Source organism: Copidosoma floridanum, unplaced genomic scaffold (assembly GCF_036245765.1).
Source record: "Copidosoma floridanum isolate Cflo_tuat_1 unplaced genomic scaffold, Cflo_Japanese_pri ptg000004l, whole genome shotgun sequence".
NCBI classification, from domain to species: domain Eukaryota; kingdom Metazoa; phylum Arthropoda; class Insecta; order Hymenoptera; family Encyrtidae; genus Copidosoma; species Copidosoma floridanum.
The window spans coordinates 31,809,311-31,832,334 of NW_028321881.1; the positions used below are offsets into that span (position 1 = coordinate 31,809,311).

The 23,024-nt window shown below is 37.3% G+C and overlaps 1 protein-coding gene across 6 annotated transcripts in view; it reads left to right on the forward strand.

The window, feature by feature from the left end:
* ash1 (histone-lysine N-methyltransferase ash1) overlaps positions 1-23,024 on the forward strand; it is a 403,336-nt gene that overhangs the window by 298,681 nt on the left and 81,631 nt on the right. The window lies entirely within an intron of this gene.

A 23,024-nucleotide genomic window follows, 5' to 3' on the forward strand; every position in this document is an offset into this window, starting at 1 on the left:
GTTGGACGGTTCGACGAACGGGCTGTTCGTTGTCCTGGACATGGCACTCGATTCTGTATCTCGTGACGATTATGTGTATCGTTTCAGGTGTTGCGGTTGTCAGCATGTCATGATGGCAAGAGTGGGATTGTTTCTGATGGAGGACAACAGCACGGAAGAAGAAAAGAAGGTTTAAACCCTTATACACGACGTGGGCTCGTAGGCCTCTTAAAAAATTAATTTATTTTTCCTGTGATTGCTTTATTTGTTTTTCATCATTCCCCCATGCTCCTCTCTACCTAACAATAATTGCTTAAATGATTTTTTCTTAAACAATAATGAAGTTAATGGGGTACTAAAAAAAAATGTTGTTTGTTCATACTCTTTTTCGTTTGCTTATTTCACATTAACTTTTCTTTGTGTACTTCTCGCATAAACTTAATTAAATTTACAAGTATATCTCAACTTGTACGTATATTTTTCTTTTTATTTGTCTTCATCATCTATAATTTGAATATTTGGCCTGTGAGTTAATTCTACACTTATTGAGTACGTCTTCCCACTAGAGAGTGCCACACGCGCCCCTCAGTCGCTTTGTTTTTTTATTATTATTTTTTTTTATTAACGTTATGTAAATTCTACTATCGATTGATGTTTTTGATGCTTTGTTCATATGTACCTCCCCATTTTTTTTTTTCTTTTTTTTTTTTGAGCTTGCGTATCTGAGTCTAACATATGTATATCTAGTTTGCGGCTCGTTTGAAGGCCGCAAAAATTTCAAGCTAAGCCGAATGTTAAGGAGGTTTCTTCGTGTCCTTCACCCTGTTGCATTCTCTGGCGGTGCCTTTACCATACATGCTTTTTTTTTATTTTATCTATATGGGATACTCTTACTTCGTCGCCTCTCTGTAGTTTTACATGTTTGTTGACATAATCAATACTGGTTATTTCATACGGGCCCTCGTATTGTGAATCGTATTTACTTTTCAATGGCTCTTTCAACACAGAAACCATTTCTCCCTTCAAGAAATATCTTGAATTCAGTTTGCGGTCGTAGAAATACTTTGATCGGTATTTTGCCTGAACTTGGTTCATTGCTGCGATGGTTCTCATTTCTCTCAGGGTCTCAACCAACTCTTCTTAATGTTCGTTTGAAGTTTGGCTCTTGGGTGGCAGTTTTATGCTAGAAGGTGTTCTGGCTCTTTGTCCGAATACTAGTTTGTGCGGTGAGTATCCCGTACTCTGATGGTCCGTGGTGTTATATGAGTGCATCCACATCGGTAGATGTTCGTCCCAGTGATCATTTTTCTCTACGTAGGCTTTGATGTACTCCGTGAGAGTATGGTGCATACGTTTTATGGCGCTGTTTGTTTGTGGGTGGGATGTTGTACTGCCCATTTTGTCTATTTTAAACAACCTTGCAAGTTCGTCCATGCTTTTGTTCATAAAATAAGTGCCTTGGTCCCATAATAAATGTTCCGGTGGCCCGAAGTTTGTCTGTAATCGTTCTTACTGTTTTTTCGGCTGTTACTCTTTTCACAGGTGTCAGGACGATAAATTTCGTTTGCCAGTCTTGCATTGATAGTATGTGTGTACTGATTTGCCGATGGTTTACTAATAGGCCCGTAGAAATCTATAGAAATTTTTTCGAACCGTCTACTTGGTATGTCGGTAATGAGCATGGCTTGCTTTGTTTTAATTCGGGTGAGTTTTTTCGTTTGGCATGATGTGCATCCCAGGATGACTTGTCTCACACTTGGGCGCATATTTCTCAAGTAGTAGTGTTTAGCGATCCTGTTCTATGTCTTGTTCATTTTTCTATGTCCACTCATTGCTGCTTCGTGGTATTCTTTGATGATTTTAAGTCTTTGATCTGCTGGTGGGATTACCAGAGTGTTCGTGTAGAATACTGCTGCTAGTCTAATATATTTGAACATTTTCTCGAAGGTATCGATAAAGTGCCCCCACTGGGTTAGATTAAAGATCCCTAGGTCCCTAACGATCCCAATTGTTTTTATTTTATGTGCTACTATTATATAACCTCATTATATTATTATATACCTTAGTACACTTTTCAATAGTAGATTTATGGACCGTTTCTTCAAAATGCTCCTTTACATACATGTGAATGATTTTTACTCTTCTTGCCTCTGTCATTTTAGCTTCTCCTACAGTTCTCTCTTCGTTGTTCACGGACGTTGGGTTATTGTATCCCCTCTTGTGTAGCGCCTCTATCACCTCTGTGGTGGGTACTGCTTCTGTTATTGTCATAAACGCCAGATTGTCTAAGTACCTAAGTGGGTGGCCCTCGATCTTGTTTAGTTTTTGTAGTAGAGGTGGATGATTTCCTTCTCCTGGTGCCCATGGTGAAATATTAGTTGGTAACCGCTTCCTACATCTTACTAAAATATTAAGCAAAGTCGCTCAAACCGTTGTAATCGCTAACCGCGAAAACTACTGAACCGATTTTGCTGAAATTTTGCACACTGATTCATAATACTTCCCAGATGGTTTTAGTATAGTTTTTATCTTAAAAAATTTAATAACAATAGCAATAAATGAGCTCAAAGTTTTGCAAAAATACGCCAGCTTTTCACTTTAGTTCAGTAAAATCTGATAGGTGGCGTCGACATAAAATCAAAGCTACCTGCAATATAATTAAAGAAGTGTGGTTATAATAGGCCGGAGCGTATCGATAGCTGTATAGTCGAGCTTCGGCAGCTCATCAAGCTGTTCAGACAATGCTGGTGATAGTCCTGCAGCTGGGTATCCCGGTTACGGACGACACTCTTCTCTAAGGGGGAAGGAACCCAAGTGTCCCTTCACCCAGAATCTCGACGAGTGCGATCAAAGGAAAAGGCCACGTTGGCGAGGGGCACGTATAACTCTACATGTGTTGCTGGCTCGCGCGCGACACGTCCGTACTATTCGGCTTCCGAACTGAGAAGAAGTCCGAGAAGGGCAGCAGTAGCGGCGTGGCTCTCCTCGCTGAAGAGAGTCGCGTGGTGGCTCAACCTTCTATTGGCTCTACTGCGCAGCTAGTAGGCAGCAGAGCAGTAAGACTACTATGGGGCCATAGGCCTTAAACAAAAAACGGCTGCAACATGCCGCCCGCCAAACGTCGCTTACAGCGCGTTTAATTCATAAAGTACTACGGTTCCAGTAGAGGCTAATGAAAATTAAAGTAAGAACTGAATGAATATTTTGAAACGCGGCTTACAATTATTGCGAGTAAAGAAAAGAAATTCCTCAACTGGCCTAAACTAAGTTACCATTACAAACGTGGTTAGAAAATGATGGGCTTATGGCCAATAAATGAATAACGTCTAATCTTCAGTGATGGCACAGGGCGTACCGCCCGCCCTCGAAGGGCACCCTCGGTTCTCTGGAAGTGAGGTTGTTAGCGAAGCGGTGAGTGGCACTAGCTTGCTGACAGGCTGATGAAGTTCAGACTTGGCCGTGCGGACCATTGCCACCCGACATAGGCCATCTTCTCCTGGGAAGGTTCGCACGATGCGGCCCATGAGCCACTTTGTGGCAGGTTGAAGCTCGTTTTTGATTAGGACTACTTCTCCCATTCGAAGGTTGGGCTGAGCATGCGTCCACTTAGTACGTTGCTGCAGCTGAGTAAGATATTCCTGACTCCATCTAGACCAGAAGTGATTGCGGATTTGCTGCACGTGCCTCCATCTGGAACCGAGACAAGTTTTGGAGTCCAGTTCTGTAGGGTCAGGAGGAGAAATAAGGGCGGCTCCTATCAGAAAGTGTCCAGGGGTTAAGGCGACTGGGTCTTTATCGTTTGAGCTAAGATACCCAAGAGGCCTTGAATTTAAGCAAGCTTCAATTTGACTCATGAGTGTAGTGAGCTCCTCATAGGTAAGGAGAGCCTCTCCAATCACGCGCTTGAGATGATGTTTGCATGCCTTGACAGTAGACTCCCAGAGTCCGCCGAAGTTCGGTGCGTAAGGTGGCGTGAAGTGCCAGCTGATTCCTTCACTGGCCGGGGAGGAAGCCGCTTGCTGACCTACTGCAGAGGTTTCTTTAAATAAGCGGCTAAGTTCGGCGTTGGTGCCTTGAAAAGTGGTGCCGTTGTCATTGTACATGTGTAAACAAAGTCCTTGGCGAGACACGAAGCGGCGAAATGCTGCTAAAAACGCTGGTGTGGAATAGTCAGAGACTACTTCAATGTGCGTTGCTTTAGTAGCAAGACACACAAAGACCGCGATGTAGCCTTTCATGACTTTTCGACCACGACCGGGGAAAGCCTTAAACCAAAAGGGTCTGGCATAATCAATGCCCGTGTGTGTGAAAGGTCGCGATGGTTGTGTCCGAGGAGCAGGAAGGGCGCCCATCATTTGAGAGATGGTTCGCGCCTTAAACCGAGCACATGTGGTGCACGATCGTACTATCCCTCTAACGAGATTCCTCGCACGTAGGATCCAAAATTGACGGTTCAAGGTACCATGTGTAAGCAAGGGGCCTCCATGAAGTGTGAGGAGGTGTGTATCTCGAACGAGCAAGCGGACTACATGATGCTTTGCGGGTAGCACGATGGGGTGTTTCTCGGTTTCTGTCAAGGCAGCCTTGTGTAGACGACTCTAATCAAACCAAGTATGTCAAGGAAGGGGTTGAGCCTTTTTAAGCAACTCGATGACCTTACCTCTTTGGAATCAGACAGAGATTGAATCTCGTCATGTAAGGTAAGTCCTTGGACTAAACGCCACAAGCAGACCCGGCCAGCATGGATCTCTCGGACTGAAAACCAAGTTAGCCGTCGTTCTAGGGGCTTGAGGGTGTTGGTTTTAAATTGAAGCACGTATGACAGGATTCGAATTAACTTTTAAATCGAGGAAAATTGGCTGAGCCACTCGTTCCAGTCGATTTTATCCTAAGCGTTAATTATTAGAAACGCTGTGGTGCTTCTTTTTTCTAATTCTGTGGAAGGATCGAGTGGCATGGTTGGCCAGATAACTGGCGACCCGGTAATCCAGCAAGGCCCGTGCCACCAAAGCGTTGAAGTTTATAAGGTATCGATTGAAACTCCTCTCGAGGCACAATCGGCCGGGTTTTCCCTAGATGCTACGTGGTGCCAGATTGCCTGAGGTATCAGCGTATGAATTTTGCTAGTGCGATTAGCGACATATGTTTTCCAACGTGATGGATGACCGCGTCGCCATGCCAAGACAATTTGCGAATCGGACTAGCAATGTACGGTCGAGGAAGCTCTTGGGGTGCTTTTGTCTACAAAATTAATGAGACGTTCGAGAAGATGAGCCGCACACAGCTCGAGACGCGGTACGCTTAAGATTTTGAGAGGAGCTACTCGTGACTTTGCAATTTTAAGGCTTGAGTGAGAGGAAGACTCACTGTGCACAACTGTATAAACCGCAGCTGCGTAAGCCTTTTCAGATGCGTCACAAAGTCTGTGCAGTTCCCACTGAAACGAAGAGTCAGCTTGGATCCATCGCGAGATGCGAAGTTGGCTGACTCTCGAGAGTTCCGATGAAAATTCTTGCCAGAGCCGTGTAATTGATGGAGGTAGAGCTTGGTCCCAGTCTTACCCGTGGAGCCACAGACTCTGTAGTAGAATTTTCGCCCTGATAATAAATGGAGCTAGAAAACCAAGGGAGTCGTAGAGTCTAGCCACGTTTGATAATATCTGACGCTTGGTGACGGGCCCTTGGCTTTCCAAAGCTGTGACCTTGAAGAGCATGGTGTCCGACGCGGGGGCCCAGAGCATGCCTAGAACTGATGCAAGTGCATCCGCATGTATCGGAAGCTCGACAGATGGGAGAGTCTTGGGGCTCAATCTGCTCAGCAGCGTGCATGAGTTAGACGCCCATTTGTCTAATTCCAAAATTATGGGACGAAAACGTTTTAAAGAGCGAAAAACTTTTGCTCCAGAAGTTATTACCTTCCACGTAGAGTCTCCGAGAAATTGCGAAATTTCCAAACTTGTCTGTATGGTCAGCTAGTAAATCCAAACTACCAGATGATTTGATCAGAAAAAAAAATCGCATAATACACTCTGAGATGATACTCTCGAAAAAGTTAAATTGTATTATGAAAACGATGAGAATAGCAGAATAATGCCCGGAATGAGAGATAATGAATGTATTACACTAAAGAATAGCAGTAAGGATTCGTGCAAAAAAGACTTGTTCTTTACAATTTGAGAGAACTTTATCTTAAATTCAAAAACGATAATCCTGAAACAAAAATTGTTTTCTCTAAGTTTGCAGAATTTCGGCCAAAATATTGCTTGCTTGCTGGTGCAAGTGGCACACACACTTTGCATTTGTGTCTATCATCAAAATTTCAAACTTATGCTTGATGGTTTGAAAATTTCAGATTTAACGGTTGGAAAAATAAATACTTATAATTATTGCATCGCCAAAATCGTTTGTCCAGAGCCAACGCCAGATTGTTATTTAAGTAAATGCAAAAATTGTCCCACTGTTGATACATTTACTTTGGATTTATTAAGTTTACTGGAAGGTGCTTGTATTACGAAAATAAAATACTAAACGTGGCATAGAACCGAAAGATCAACGGTACAAACACGCGAAGATCCTATTTCAATGTTTCTTAAAGAATTTTCATCTTATTTAATTAAGCTGAAAACTCATTCTTTTTTAGCGAAAGAGCAATGAAATTTTTTTAGCCTAGAAAAGATTCCTTATCATCCAGCGAATTTATAATATCCATGGACTTTTCTGAAAACTACGCTTTTATTACTCAAGATGCAGCCTAATCGTTTCACTACAACAACAATCAATGCAGTTAAGCAACAGTAGTTATATATTTAAAAAAACTCAGAGTCAGAAACTGCACATAAAAGTATTGTTATTTTCTCTGATAATCTGAATCACGACACAGTGGCGGTTCATTGCGTCCAACAAATTATAATCTATTATTTAAAAAAAACCTTTTCTTCTGTGAAAAAAATTATCGACTACATCGATGGCGCCGCTCAGCATTTCAAGAACAACTTTTAAAATTTGACACTTCATTTTGATGATTTTTCGATTAACGCTGAATGGCATTTTCACGCCACAACTCACGGTAAGATCGCCTGTGATGGTCTCGGCGCTTCAGTTAAAAGTAATGCATGGCGAGCTAGTTTTGCGGATGGTTTCGAGTGTTCGTATTTTGAAGTCTCAAAAACTTTTTATTTTGGCTAAAGAATACTTTAAAAACATCGACTGTTTTTTTTCATCGAAAAAAGAGTACGCAGAAGTTCAAGGAAAATTAAAAAAAAGATTTCAATCAGCTATGACGATCCCAGGAACGCGATATTTTCATAGTGTAATACCTGTGGCAAAAACAAAACGGCTTGAATTGAAAGGATTTTTAGCATCAAAATCTTCGCATTTACTCCCGCCGCTAAATAAATCTGCTGATAAGCTGACAATGTCGAGTAATACATCTAAATTAAAGATAAATTTAAAAACAACTGTAGTACAGAATTCTAGTCAAAAATCAAAGAGTACAAAAAAATCTGTTCTGTGTAAAAAAAGTTTGGTAAAAACTAAAAGAAATAAGAAATAAACATATTTTTAATTAAAATTTCTTGTTTAGGTATATTGTTTTATTTATGATTTTATTAATATTATTAATAAACATTTGTTATATTTTAATACTCGTCACTTTAAACAAAAAAAACCGCTGTCGATAACGGCGGCCTCGTACGACAGCGATGCACCACGCGTGTTTGTTTTCGTTCACTTGCCTTCCAAAAATGCATTTACCGCTCTCCTACTCTGATTGTTAACAACAATCTTGTCAGAAAGTGCCTTTTCTATTGATTAAAGTTAAAAGGGAAAAAGGTAAATGAATACCCATTACGAGAGTAAGCAATCTAATTTTATAACCTGATTTACGCCATGAAAGAAAAATTTTCGACTAAATTTAATAATACCACAAAAAAGATGAGATCGAAATCTATCGATTCGTATTTAAAAAAATTTTTTTAGCTAGTTGTTTAAGTAAAAATCTATTGATTTATGCTTTTGCATTATTTTTTTAGCTGCTAACTGTCGATCGTGAGCGCGTTGAACTTAGCGCGCTTCATTGAAAAAATGCGCCTCGTGTGGCGACTGTCTGGTTTCGCTTGGACGTGCTTATAGCTGTATAGAAGAGTGTATACATATGTAATTAAATATCATATTTTTTATGCATATAGCGTAAACATATATTTATACGTAAGAATACGAGTGGGCATATATTATTTAAATGTTTGCGTTAAAAAAAATTTTCAAATTTTTCTGACTCCTAGAATTGAACCCCAAACTTTGGATTGGTAGTCTGGGACCTTATCCATTATTCTGCGCATCATGCAGACCTGATTTATGTTCTTATTACTTAGGGATAACAACCGAGAAACTTCTGCATTAGAAAATTGATCGATAATTCAGCGTTTTTCGTAGAATATGTAATTCAGCCTACTAATTGCAAATAAAATAGTTATAATTTTTTTGTAATGTTTGAATAAAGTTCAAATTGTATTTTAAAGTTCGTTTTGCTCATATCTGATAACGAGTTGAGATGCAAAAAAAAAAAAATACCAGCGTGTAGGGCGAAAAATTTTCTATCAATGAGTACTTTTTTTTTTTTGTTTCGGCAAGCGCAAAATGTTGAAAAAAAAAACGTGGTTTGAACGATGTTGAACCGGTTACTTTATTTAATACGAGTTTGAAAATAATATATCATGATTTTTTGAAGCTATAATCTTTTATCTATCTACTGCAGTATTTTTTTTTTTTTACATTTTTTCTTCTTAAAATTCTAAATTTATTATTAAAAATGTAGTTTTTTATATGTTCACAAACTTTAAGAATTTTATAAAGTCATTATGTTTATTTAAGTTTAGTTTTTTTATAACACGTATAAGTATTATTACCTTTAAATACAAACTTTTGGCTAAACGTCATAGCTTACCGTTTCGGGGTCGTCCGATGAAGTTTTTCTTTAGGAGAGAACTGTCAAACAAGATTTTCAGCATTACCTAGCTGATATATATGACCGACTCGTGGTCCAAAGTAAATGATAAGGTAGTTACTGCTAAATATCTGGGAGAACTGGTTTAACTTGACAGAGCTTACGTAAAGAGTGCCTCCATAGTCTAATTCTAAAGGAAAACACAAATGACAAAAAAAAATCCTTTTCATAGTGAAAAAAGCTCTATATATACATATATATATACATATTTCTTTAGAAATTATTATTTTACTCATAACGTTTATTATTTATTATGAATTATTCAACCTCCGGCTTTTGACCTCCTGCTTTCGTCAACTATTTACTTACACACGTCATAGGTTATAATGCTATTAGTGTTCCGACACTTCAAGTATTTTTCTATATTCAATTCAAATATGAATAAAATACTTTAATTTCGGAAAACTTTGACGATGAGCATCGAGTGAGGCTTATCAGAGGTATCAGCTGGGCACGGCTGACAATCTTATCAGACAGCTTTTCTCTCAAAAAACCACGCTATCAAAGATCCCCGCGCGGGAATCTTTGACTTTAAACGATGAGTAGATCTCATTACAGTATTTATCGCAAAGTAACAAGTTGTCTTTGTATGGAAAATTTTGACGACGGGCATTCAGTGAAGTTACACGTGAAAAACTTGGGGATATCGTCGGTCGATCTTTGGTTACTTATACTGTAATGAAATTCCTACATTTTGATTAGTAACGTATGCATACACTTTGGGTCTGCAATCTTGTCAAAAAGTAGTTTCCTGACAGTTACCTTTGAAAAACAACGGCTGATGGGGTCAATGGCACCATGACTAGCAGATGAAATAAAGCTGATACTAACAGATTTAGAATCTTAATGCTTTACACAATTGATATGCTTGCATAAGGATGACGGACAAAAAATAGGATTGAACTATAAGCTACGAAAATAATTTAAAGTTAATCAATGGGTTTTTGAATTTGACATAAAGTATCATCACATTATTCTATATTAAATCCCAATAGTTGTAATAAAAACGAATCTTACTAATGTCCTTATAATAAAAAAAAAAGTTTTCATTATTCTTTAAAAGAGAAGTTGTACGGACAAAAGTACTGTTATATACTGCAAGAGATGGTTATTCATCTTAGCAAAACTTGATCTCGTATATGGGAGTCAGTATTCACTGCAACAAGAAAAGGTTCAGGATAACGCAGGAACTAACAGTAGTAGGTTTTGGAAACTGGACGAGGAAGTGGTTCTGTAGTCGAGATCCAAGCTCACAGTACCTGTAAGCAATGAAGCAAATAAAATAATTAAGACAATAAATGAGAAAGCTATTCATTATAAATAAATGTTTGGTTATAATTAACTACAAAATACAATTTGGTTATAATAATGTTGTAAACAATCGTTAAAAAATTTATATGGAACAAATAGGGTCAGCATGTCTATTTGTATAAGAATAATTGTGACAGCTTATATTAATGAACCAGAGTGAGTATTTTTCGGCTATTTATAGTTAAAAAATTATAAAACTACTTATTTATTGGTTACCCACAATAAGAGCTTTCTCATACTAAAAGCTATCGATTTCTTGTACGAGACAATAATGCAAATGATCTACGCTACTATTGGTTGAACTAGAATAATTTTATATTGCGCTCAATGATAGTCGAGAATGGTAAATGCACTCGACATAACCCTTTCTGATCATATCTCTGCACATCGAACGAGCTATATATTCATTGACTGTACTAAGCTGCGTCGCCTGTCAAACTAAGCTTTGCAGAATCGGCGACTTAAATAATTATTTACTCAAAAACTGTCCATTTTCGGGACTTACGCCTGTGGTAACTTTTGATCAGAAAGGCATAAACTATAATATATTAATATTTCAGACCATTTCATTGGGAACCACAATCCCATTGGGTTTCTAGAATAGGTAAAAGACGTTTTTTTCACTGTTTCTGCATATATTTTTCTTTATAAGGTGTCTTAATTGTTATTTAGAGCGTATGATACGAAAAAGTTATACTTCAACGAGTTCTACAACTCTGCTTTTGAACGCGAACGTGTAAATGGTATGTAAAAAAAGTTATCGCTGAAAAACTGATTTTTTTGTCTTAGAACACTGCACTGAAAATGCTGTCAATATTTTGCCTCTTGATGTAACTTATTGAAATTTTAGCCGTCAGCTAAAACATCCAACTCAAAGTTATAAACAAAATTTTAGCATATTCGGATCATTATTACTTCAGTTAGTTGAAAAACTTAATGATGTACATACATACTTCCACACGTACAGCATGCGACTAATTTAGATCACCCTTATACTAGGTTAAAAGTTTGTTATGTACTAAAAATAGATGATTTATAAGTGGTTACACTTTTTCTCTGACAAAATTTTAATGCACTCTTATATTTTGGTCCTGCCTAAAAAGTGAGTATGTTAAAGAACTACAATTACGTTAACATTTCTAAAGAATGTAGTTTTATAATTTAAACAGTAACCATCGACAATTATGAAAACATGGAAAAATATTTTCAGAAGGATTATGAAAGTATAAAGTAATAAAGTTTTATATAATAAAATAAAATTAAAAAATTAAAAATACCATTTCGATTGAATTTATGTAATATATAATTTGTATTATAATAATCATGATTAAAATAATAAAGTCATAGTAAGTTATATAACATATTTCAAGGAATTAAATTTTTTTTTTGTAATAATGACAGTGGGCATCATAAGTTGTAACAACATAATAATTTCATAATTAGTTCCGAATCCTTACATTACTTAGATTGAGATCTACAGTCCGTCCAGTTTCATCAATATGTTTGTACAGAGCTGATTTCCAATCTTTTTAATATACTACTCTTGTAGCCTCCTTAATTCTAATTTTTTAAGTCACACTTAATTGTCCAACATAAACTGAAGGACAATCATTACATTGTATTTTACAAACTATGTTAGGTTTATGCTTCTTATGTATTATGTCTTTACCCGATTTACCATTAATTTTAATTTTATTAATATTTTTAGATATTTTATTAATGTTGTACGTTCTTTGTAATCGTAAAATATCATAATAATTTTTCGAGTATGGTAATACTATGAACTCATTTTTTTGTCGATATTAATAAATTCTATTAGGTTATTACTAGCAAGTAACAGTTTATACATAATTTCGAAGTTTCTTAAATGAAAACATTTGTCCGACAACTTGATTATTTCATCAAACATATTATAAATAAAACCAATTTTTTCAGAAACTGGACTGTGAGAATTGTAATTTGAAAACTGGCCACGGTGTGTTGGTTTTCTGTACCATCTGTACCAATCAGTTAGAATACCATTATCAAATCAGATACTTAAGTCTAAAAAATTTATTTTATTTTATTCCGGCATTTCTATAGTTGATTCTATAACACAATCATAGTTATTAAATATTTTTAGAATCAACATTTTTTTCGTCTACATACACTAATAAATCATTTACATACTTTACAAAAAATACTTCCGAGTTTTGGCCGAGTTACTTCCGAAATTGAGTAAGGCAAAAATACAACGTAGAAGGGAATTCAATTGTGTTTCGCCTGTAACAGCATCTTGAATCCCTATAATTCAGACATATTGATGATGATTCAGACATACTTATTATACTAAGTAGCTGAATAAACATTAATGAATTACCAACAGCTGCCTTGGCATTTGCTAGAAACATTTGGTTCATTTTTGGTCCAAAGGTTTTACGAGTTTGTACAGAGTATATCTTAGAGTATTGACAACATTTGATGTCATAAATAGTAACTAAACCTCTATGGATCTTTCTCTCAGCAAACTGAAACGAAAGAGGTACCTGACAACCGGCATACCTTATCTCTTCTGCAAGTAGCCTAGGTTCGAATAATTCTTTTCCGTCCAAAACATCCTTGGTTAATTCTTCAGAATCGCCTAAAATAAAATAGTATTACTCATGTTTTAGCCTCATTGTGTACTCCTTACGTCTCAAAATAAGTTTGCAATACTGCACAACAATATTTACTTACACATAATCTTTTTGAGACAGCTAGCTTTTTCTTCTTTGCTACATGGGCTTTTTTGATACATTTCCCTTTAAAAAGCCCCTTGAGATGTCTGTGTTTCTCCATTCATTTTTTGACTTTTCCGGTACATTTTCTTTCATTGTTTGAACAACCAAAATTCAAAAATAAAAGGTACAGTGTAGGACACACGAAACAAACACATCAGGAAATGAGTACTGACAGTGACAAAAGTTGTCTATATGCAGCACTTCTACAGCTAGTATATTATTGGCTTGTCAAAAACAGATCAAAATAAAGCCTTTTCTCTTAATTAATAATGAATTACGAAAGAAACAGAGATTTTTTTCAAACAGATATGTTTTAAAACTTATTTTATGATTTATCGTACATTCAAATATTATTAACTACGAATTTTATTTTTTGATTGGATTTGACTAGCACTGTACTCGCAAGAGCCTCCTTAATAGAAATTTTACACGCAAATAATGTCCACTAATATATATACATATGTATATGTTTATAGTCTAAATGTATGTAAGTGAGAAATAGACTAGCGTTGATATCTCTACGGAACTGTAAGCGGACGTTTGACTTACTTCTTACGATCTACGAAATAATCCCTTATTATATTAACACTTATAACGGTATAAGTCAATGAAAAAGACAGCTTTTGTAGTTAGATCCATCCTTCCAAGTTAACTGTTTGTGGGGCTCTGTACAACCTGATTGTGCATCGCTGTATTTTTACATCTTATTTATTTATTTCAATCCGTTGTGTTTCACTTTAACAAGAATCTTGTATAAAAAGTAAATAATCTGAGTCAGCTTCACCGTTCAAACTTTTTAAAAATAATGTTAACCAATTTTCTAAAAGCATTTTCGAGATCAAGTCGAAAAATTTTTTTAACGTCGCCGTAAGATTGAAAAAACAGGCCAATCTGTCATCACCTTAACGTGAAGCATTTAAAAATATCATTTTTGGCGGCTTCTAGTTCCTAAACGTTAATCTTTTAATTTTTCTACTCTAAACTATTTAAAAGCTTAACGTGTCAGAAATATTTTACGACTAGCGGCCCCCTCCCCCGTCTCGGCATCGCCCAAGACTCACTGAATGGGACACCGTAGTGTGTTGATATGTAATGTAAAATGTTTTCAGTTTAAAATTTGACACCTATTCCCGACACTTCTAAAAACAAAGAACCTCATGTAAAAACATTTTTGTTTGATCAAATACTGCAGAAAGTAATAAAACTTATAACAATAATTATGGATGGGGACAAACCAGTGATTAAAGTAGCGTAATAAAACAGAGTAGATAATTTATTATAATCAGTTAACAGTTCTTATAATTGTCTTATATTCGATAAAATGTCTCACGAGGCAAGACGGAGCAATACTGACTATTCACGATCGTTGTCGTATGTATATAATCGAGACGTACAAAGCACGCCTCTCCCTCTCCTGCCAGCACATACACAATCACAGGCACACATATGAGTGATAGGACCCAGCACTCCTAATACTTCCACTACTTGGTACAATCTCTCATGCCTATTAAATTTAACAAAAATCGAAATCTCGGCCTATGCAAACATTTGGTGAACAGATCGGCTAGCTGTCTTTCATATTGCATATATTCGACACATGTAGTTCCTCGCTTGACTTACTCTCTGACATTGATAATGGACCTCGATGTGCCTTGACTTTCTATTCAAAATTGGTTTGTTAATGATGCTTAAAGCACTTTGATTGTCTATATACAAATTGACTTTGTCCCCACAACTCCAATCTCATTGAGGAATCGTCGCAGCCACACAATGTCTCTGGTGGAAGCACTGCCAGCAATGTATTCGGCTTCCATTGTGCTCTGGGCAATGCTGCTCTGCCTATGCGAGAACCACACAACGGGTCCGGACCCCATACATATTACGCACCCACTGGTTGATCTCCTAGTAGTCTCACAACTAGCGTAGTCAGAATCAGAATATGCATTAATTACAAAATTGTCATTTGCCTTAAAAACGATGCCGAGTTTACTAGTCCCCTTCAAATAACGTAGAACCTGTTTCGCAATTTCCCAATGGGTCCTGTCATATTTGGTCAGAAATCTACTCAAATAATTAGTTATGAAACAAATATCCGGCCTGGCAACGACGGACAAAAACATAAGAGAGCCAACAATCTCCCTGTATGGGAGGCTTGTGTTAACATCAATAAGTTTGTCTCTTTAAAGGTAAATCTCCAGGTAGGACAGGCACGCTTACAGGGCTAGCATCCATTAATCTGAATTTTGCTGATAGTTTTTGAATATATAGATCTTGATGTATCAAGGTACTTTTCTCAACCCTGTCTCTCTTGATTTTCATCCCTATAAACGTGCTAGCCCCTCCCACCTTCATTTCAAACTCGCCGCTCATCGCTCCAATCACATCATTTATGAGTTTTACATTATTCCCGAGTATAAGTCCATCATCTACAAATAAAGCTATATACATAATACACTCATGACTTTTATACACAAAAACAGACCACTCATATTCACATCTTTTAAAACAAAAATTATCCAAAAATTTACAAAATCACTTATTCCAGCAGTAGGACGCTTACTTAAAACTGTATAACGACTTGTTGAACTTGCAAACCAAATCACTGTTACTAGGACACTTTACACCTTGTGGAATCTTCATAAAAATTTCTTCCTCGAGTTCTCCATACAAAAAGGCTGTCTTGACATCGAACTGGACCATCTCCAGATCTAGAAGAACAGTTATGGATAGCAGCGCTCGGATAGTTTCGTACCTGGCTACTGACGTATACGTCTCGTCGTAATCCACACCTGGCACCTGCATGAATCTGGCAGCGCAGAGTCTAGCTTTGTGACGGTTGATTTTTCCGTTTTCGTCTGTGCTCACCTTAAACACCCACTTTGAGTCTATGACGTTGGCGTTGTTTGGTCTTTTGATGATGGTCCAGGTGCCATTGGTTTTATGCGCCTCCAGCTCCTTCTAGATGGCTAGCTTCTATTTTTCTTGATCCTATCCATTGATGGCCTCATGAAAGATGTCGGGCTCCCTGTACGTCGAGAAGTTGCTCTCATATCGCTTTGGCTTTTTGATGAGATTCCTGTCCATCAACGTCTTGTTACCGGGTATTGGTGTCTCTTGAAGTTTTCTTTTGGTTGCTCGTTTGCTACCATTATCGACGGCCGCAGCTGCGGGCTTGCGTTCTTGATTGCTTTCGTCCATCACCATGGACTCTTTCGTCTGCATTAGGAACTCGATGTTGACGTCCCCAAGAGCGACAGGTATCGCGTCCACCCTCAGCTCGCAGACAGCAACCGGCTATGCATCCACATTCTTTGATGAGTGCGAGTTGTCACTTTTGGTTTCTTTCGCAGCAGGTATGCGGGAATGCATGTAATTTTCTCGCTCTTGAGGCCGAAATGCGACGTCTCGTGCTACAAAAATCTTGCCACTCGATACATCATATAGTCGATAATTTTCGGACTCACCGTGGTATCCCACTAGCCTGGCCTTTCTCGCCTTTGAGTCAATCTTTGATCGTTGATCTCGCTGACGAAAGCGTATGCCTCCGACCAAAAGGGCCTCAAGTGGTTCATTGCCCGCCTGCAACCATACCATTTTTCGAATGGAGTCGTGCCACTCTTGTCTGACTCGACGGGAGTGCGATTGATGATATACACCGCAAGTGACCCAGATTCTCATGGATTTCTTGGAACCTCGCCTTATTATCAGCAATTAATTGATTTGCCCGTGTTTGCTCAACCTTCAAAAATAGACAACATACATCGTTGTAATATTTGACACCTTCTGCGACTATTTCAAGTTGGTTTCAAGTTGGTGAACCAGTCCCATTTTGTTGATATATGTCGAGTAGCGCCGGAATCAGTAAGCCATATGTCTTCCAATTTCGTACTGCCTATGCTCAGCTTTGATCTAATTACAGCGTTTGCCTGTACTTCTGCGACAGTTATGAGAGCGCCGCCGAAATTAGCCCCGCTTCTCACGTTGGCAGCATTTGCCTGTTGGATGCCTCCGCGGTTCGCATTGATGTTTTCATTTGACTCCTTGCCTAATTTGTTGAACCAGCACGCAGTGGCTAGATGTTTCCTTTCGCTGCACACATGGCACTTACTTTTTATTTCGTGACAGACTTTAAACTTTTTATTTCATTCTGCTTTCTTATCTAGGCCTATAACCTTTTCACAATAATTATGGATGGGGACAAACCATGGATTATAGTAGCGTAATAAAACAGAGTAGATAAATTATTATACTCAGTTAACAGTTCTTATAATTGTCTTACATTCAATAGAATTCCTACCGGCACACACTCAATCACAGGCACACATATGAGTGATAGAACCAAGCACTTTTAATCGAAAAACTATTTATCATGCTCAAAAGTAGCGTGTGTACCTTACACCATAAATTAATTATTGGCCCTCAAGGACCGTTAATTTACATTTTCTAACGTTATAATAAATGAAAAGAGCTATTGGTTAAAACTATAAAGATTTAAAATTGACAAAAAGTATACAATTAAAAATTTGTTTTTTCCAATCTCACAACTTTGTTACCAGAGCAACAAAGTCATCGAACTTAATCTCTTCATTTTTTATCGCCACAATAAGTACAAATACATATCATTCTACCTACATACAAATCTGAAAGATTTAAGTTATTACTGTCAGGGTTATAATGAAAAGCTGGTCACTCACGTAATGGATTCTCTATTAGTCGATTGTGATGCTGCTGTTTCAATGTGGGTGAATGTTTTGCTTCAGTTTCTTGACGCCATAAATTTGTTGTATAAATTTGAAGCATTTGGAGTTTTTCTTCCAATTCGACCTCTTGCGTATATAAGCATGGTTGAAACTTGTGTGAGCCCTTAGAGGCTCTACTTGTGAGCTAATCTGTTTCTTGACTGAAGTTTCCAGCAAATGTGACTGCCTGGAAACCTCAGGGTGATCTTCTCTGACTTAATGTTATAGCACCAGACTGATCGAGAGGAAAACTATAACATCTGAAGCGTTGAAGCCAGTTGTGGAGCTCTCTCCCAATGTCTTCTGGTGTTACGCCGGAGACGTTAATGCCCAAAGCACCTTTCTTTTGCAAAGCTTTGGTAATCTTAGCTAGAGAGATTGATTTGTGATGCTTACCCGTTAAAGACTTGTGAGGTTACAAATATATTTTAATTAATTTAAGAGGTAAATATGTCACCAAACCGAAGCTATTATTCATTTGAATTTTCGTGCTTTTAAATGTGTATTAGTGCCATCTATAATGTAATTAAAACTAAGCGGAACTTTACTTCCTCCAGCAGCCGAGCCCTGCAAGTCAAGCCGCCGTCGCAATGCGGGTATAAAAGGCTCCACAGGGACACGGACCGATCACTCTGCTTCTGCTTTGCGCTGCGGGCCTGACCCTTTATATGAGCATGGCTCTTCAAAGCGTCGTGTACATATTTAATGTTCAAATAAATTGATGTATCCATGTATTCTCTTACAACTTTTTATTGTTCTTTATTTCACTCTTGATTTTGACAAAGTATAGCAATATGTGAAACGGCGACGAGGATAGTGCAATCTCTTAGCTTTTCCTCACCATTGCTCACTTTCTTGGATCACTCGGGTAAGGAGCCGATCCCTGGGGCATTGCAAACCGGGGTAAATCCTCTAGAAAGAGAATCGATAGATCGGCGGATCTTCGGGGCAATACGAACTTAAACTATCCCGAGACATCGAGGAACTATAGCGCCCAGTAGTATTTGAAGAGAGTTAACTTTTCCATAATTATTCAATTAAAAGGCGGAAACTCCACCTGAGATGTCATGTACTACCGGTCAGGGGCAATACGAACCTGACTGTGTATCTACATGCTCTCACCCGATCGGAAATGTAAGCTTGGGTACCGAGCTTGCAAGATTCAGCTAAAGTAGGCTGCCACGGTCGGGCCAACATTAAATTTTTGGAATATGAAACGCGGCGTGAGGTTGGCGCTAGCTAGGGAGCCAAGTTATGTATATTTTGTCTCACTTTCTCTTATACGTACATGCATACATACACTCAAGGCACTTTATATATATATATATATCTGTCGGAACAATATGTCTACACACGTTCAATGATGTCCCGTAACCTATAATATAACAAAGACTTACTGTCACTTTACAGGTAATATTTTTCATCGTTGTAACAAATATAGTCACTTAAGTGTACAATCATGATCTTATAAAATATACGTGTGCATGCATTGGAGCAGTTTGAGTTTGGAGTAGCGTATTTTATAAAATGACATAACCCAATTATGGAAAGTTGTTAAACTTTTAAAAATGGTTTTGTCTGTTATTGGAATTGTCTTTCTACGTTCCAAGGAGTGGGACGGAAGAAAAGCGGCTGGAGATAGTAACGAACATTTTAATGTAGCTAAAATTAATTAATAATTAAATAAACTTCTAAAATTTAATACAATTAAATATTATAATCCGTCCACTATGTAAGTAAAAAAAAGAAATTCTTTAGTTTGGTAGTACAATAATTGTTTATTTTTTCATGCCTTTTCAGAGTTATATTTCCTGCACTAATTTCTTTACGTTGGCTCCCAACCTAGATCCAAGCTAGCCCCGCGTTTCATCGATACATAAGACACTATACGAAAGCAAAGCTTGTGCCAACGTAGGTTACGTCGGCTGCCAAGGTAGGCCCGAGCTATCGTCGAGCTTATATTTCCGATCAGGCAGTAAGATATCTCATGCTACGGATTGGGGGCATTGCGAATCCAGCTTCGTACCCACGAGTTCCTTGCTTGAATCCTTGTTCTTTATAAAAGTGCCTCCATACTAACCCTTGTATGAATATGATTTATCACGTTACCAACTGGACTTTTTATATATGTATATTGATAATTAAGAAAAAGTTAACCCTCACAGACTGTCCCGTTTACTCAAGTTTATTTCTCCTTTATAGCTGCACTGTAAGGTTTTCCCAGCGCAGACCTTGTAAAGGATCGATGATTTCTAGTTGAATGCTTGGAGTCGAGAGGGTAAAGTAGGGGCGTCGGTGGCCAGGGTTTCCAGCCTCGTGACGAACAACTCCGCTCGTGACGTCTACCAGTGAATGACTGACTTGGTTTAATACTGACCGGCTTTATATAGTCTTTTAGTGGAGGAATCGTTGTCAAAATTGGTTGTAATAATATGTTTGTTGGCAAGGTAGTTTAAGTTGAACGGCCCTAAAAAGAAACAATGAGTTTAATAGTTGATTACGGAACGTAAATTTTTATGATGGCGCTGAAAAGGGTCAGTGGTAATACTTCCAGTCATTCCTTATTATTATTATTATTCTCGATGATGGAGAGCTGGCTGTGGGTAACTCGGCTATTTACCTTAGAGTCTCTGCATACGGAGACCGAGCTGGGAGAAAGTACGCCGCTGGCCAAAGAATATTTCGTCTTTGGATCGTTCTCCGGATAGCCAACTAATCACCGTTAGTGGGCCTGGAGCACATACCTCCGTGGGTATGCTGTTGGGATGAACCACTAAAGAGGAGGCTGATAAAATGTCTAGCAAATGCGGCTGCCTGAATTCCTCAGGGTTGTTTTCCCTGGCTTGCTGTTGTAGCAAAATATGTTGCGGTAGCAACATGTTTGTTGAAAAAACAGGCAGGAAGCTCTAAATTGTTAGAGCAGATTATGCTGTGGCTAGACATTTTTTGGTATAACGCTGGAGACATTACTATTCAGAAGGCCTATTTCTTCGTAGCACTCGTTAATCTTGGTGCATCGAGACAGAATTTAATGTAAGTCGCTTGTCCATTAGACAAAAGTGTCGTTGGTATCCGGGATACCCAGCTGCACGACTCACAACTCTACTCATGATGCACTGCCGGTGAGCGACAATGGTGTAAGGCAATTCTCTTGAGGATGTTATAACCAAACCCATTTACTTTTATTGCAGGTAGCTTCGATTTTACTTGTACGCCACCTAGTGGGTCCTACTGAACTAAAGTAAATAGCTAGCTTAGTTTTGCAGAACTTTAAGCGTATTCATTGTTATTAACAATTTTTTTTTTTTTCAAAATAAAAACTATGTGAAAACCATCTAGGAAGTGTCAATAATAAGTATGCAAAATTTTAGCCAGATCGGTTGAGTAGTTTTCACGGTTAGCGATTACAACGGTTTTAGCGATTTGGCTTAATGTATTAGTAAGGTAGATAAATAAGAACAGAAAAAAAAATTATTTTTACAGACGGGATGTTTTATTTATGAAGCCTTTGATACTTTTTGATTGCGTGCTACAAATTTGCCCATTTGATTCAATTTGGCAAAACAATTAATTTTAATACACTAGGAATGAGTTTTTTTATATTCCAGAGTGTACGACAAGTTGTAGTTATTGATTGTATAACTGTAGTGTATAAAGGAGTCTGGAGATCCGGGGCTTCATAATTGAAAAAAGTATCGTTACGATAACGATAGGGGTGTCATTACTGACTCTTTTAAAATTAAAAAAAAAAATTTCATTGAAAGTAACAAAAATTATGAAAAAATAACTGTAGAGTCTGTTTCAGAAGTTTCTAACTAGTTTTGATCTCATTTAATGTGGGAAAAATAATGAAAAATTCTGAACATTGAATTTAAAATGTCTTAGTTAGGGCGTAATGTGTCGCAAACACGTGAAATGACCCATAATACGACCTCTATATAATTTCAAGATGCTCCGTCCTATAACGCCTTTTATATTTATTAGAATGCTGCTTAAGACTACATGTAATTCACATAGAAAGCCATTTAGCACCATCTCTACTGTACCTAAATGTTATGCTTACCATGTGTAACGCCTACAATTTTAACTAAGTTCCTGGTATCAATAGGTATACTCGAAAAAATGCTGCTTTATTTTATATTAAAAATTTCAGCTCCTGTGTCGGCGTCTAATTTTGCTCTACTACTTTTTAACTGAAGACAACAAATACTGAAGGACAGCCCGAAATAAATTTCTCTAGCTGTGTGAGAGGTTGCTTCCACTGTTACTCAAGGCCTATTTTGAGCCAATTTATTTTTCCTTGTAAAATCAATACACGCACTCATAGCTAGTGAATCTGAATGCTAGCTGCACGTAACTCACTAAAAATTTTTTTTGATAGACTGTGATGAGCTCGGAGTACCACTGTTGAGCTCTTCCATCTCTTTTTGCCGTGTGTGAGTATTTTTGAGTGTTGATTTACCTGTGTTATCTTTGGCGCGAGTTGTATTTATTCTAGAATCTTGTGAATAATTTCTAGATTGTATACCTTGATTTTCACGTTGCTGATTTCTAGTATTATCATTGTTTTCCAAACGCTGACAATAATATTATACCCTTATTCTATATTTAAATTTGTAAACATGAGGTCTTAAAACAAAGATCAATTTCATTTATATATTCTATGGTTCATAACATTATAAACAAGAAAAATGAAAATTAAAATATCTTTAAAAAAAAAAATCCCAAGATGAAATTTTTCTAACTCCATCTAGTATAATAACATAGTGTAGTCAACATGAGAAAGTGTCACTTTTACGCTCTTCTTATAACCGCATTCCTAAATATTTTAATATTTAAAGTAACTTTTTCCAATATCTTAATAATAACTTACAGGCTGTCTTACATTTTAGAGGACCTATTTTCGTACGTATACTACAAAATTTGTAATAAATAATTGTAACAATACTTTAATGTATACATGTATTATTTAGTGTATTAGATGTAATATACAAATATTTATACTCAGCCATCTTATACAATTGAATTATCACAGTGGTGTATTCCATTATTTTTGTATAGGGAATGCTAGCTACACGCTATAGTAAATTATTTATCATTTACTTACACATTGCAAGTAACTTAGACTTTTAGTGTTAAATGGCGCTAGTGCTAGCACTAGGCTAGCACGCCAACTAGCAAAATATAGCCCTGCTTAAGAGTCATGTTAAAATCTCATTGAAAGCTTTACAAAATG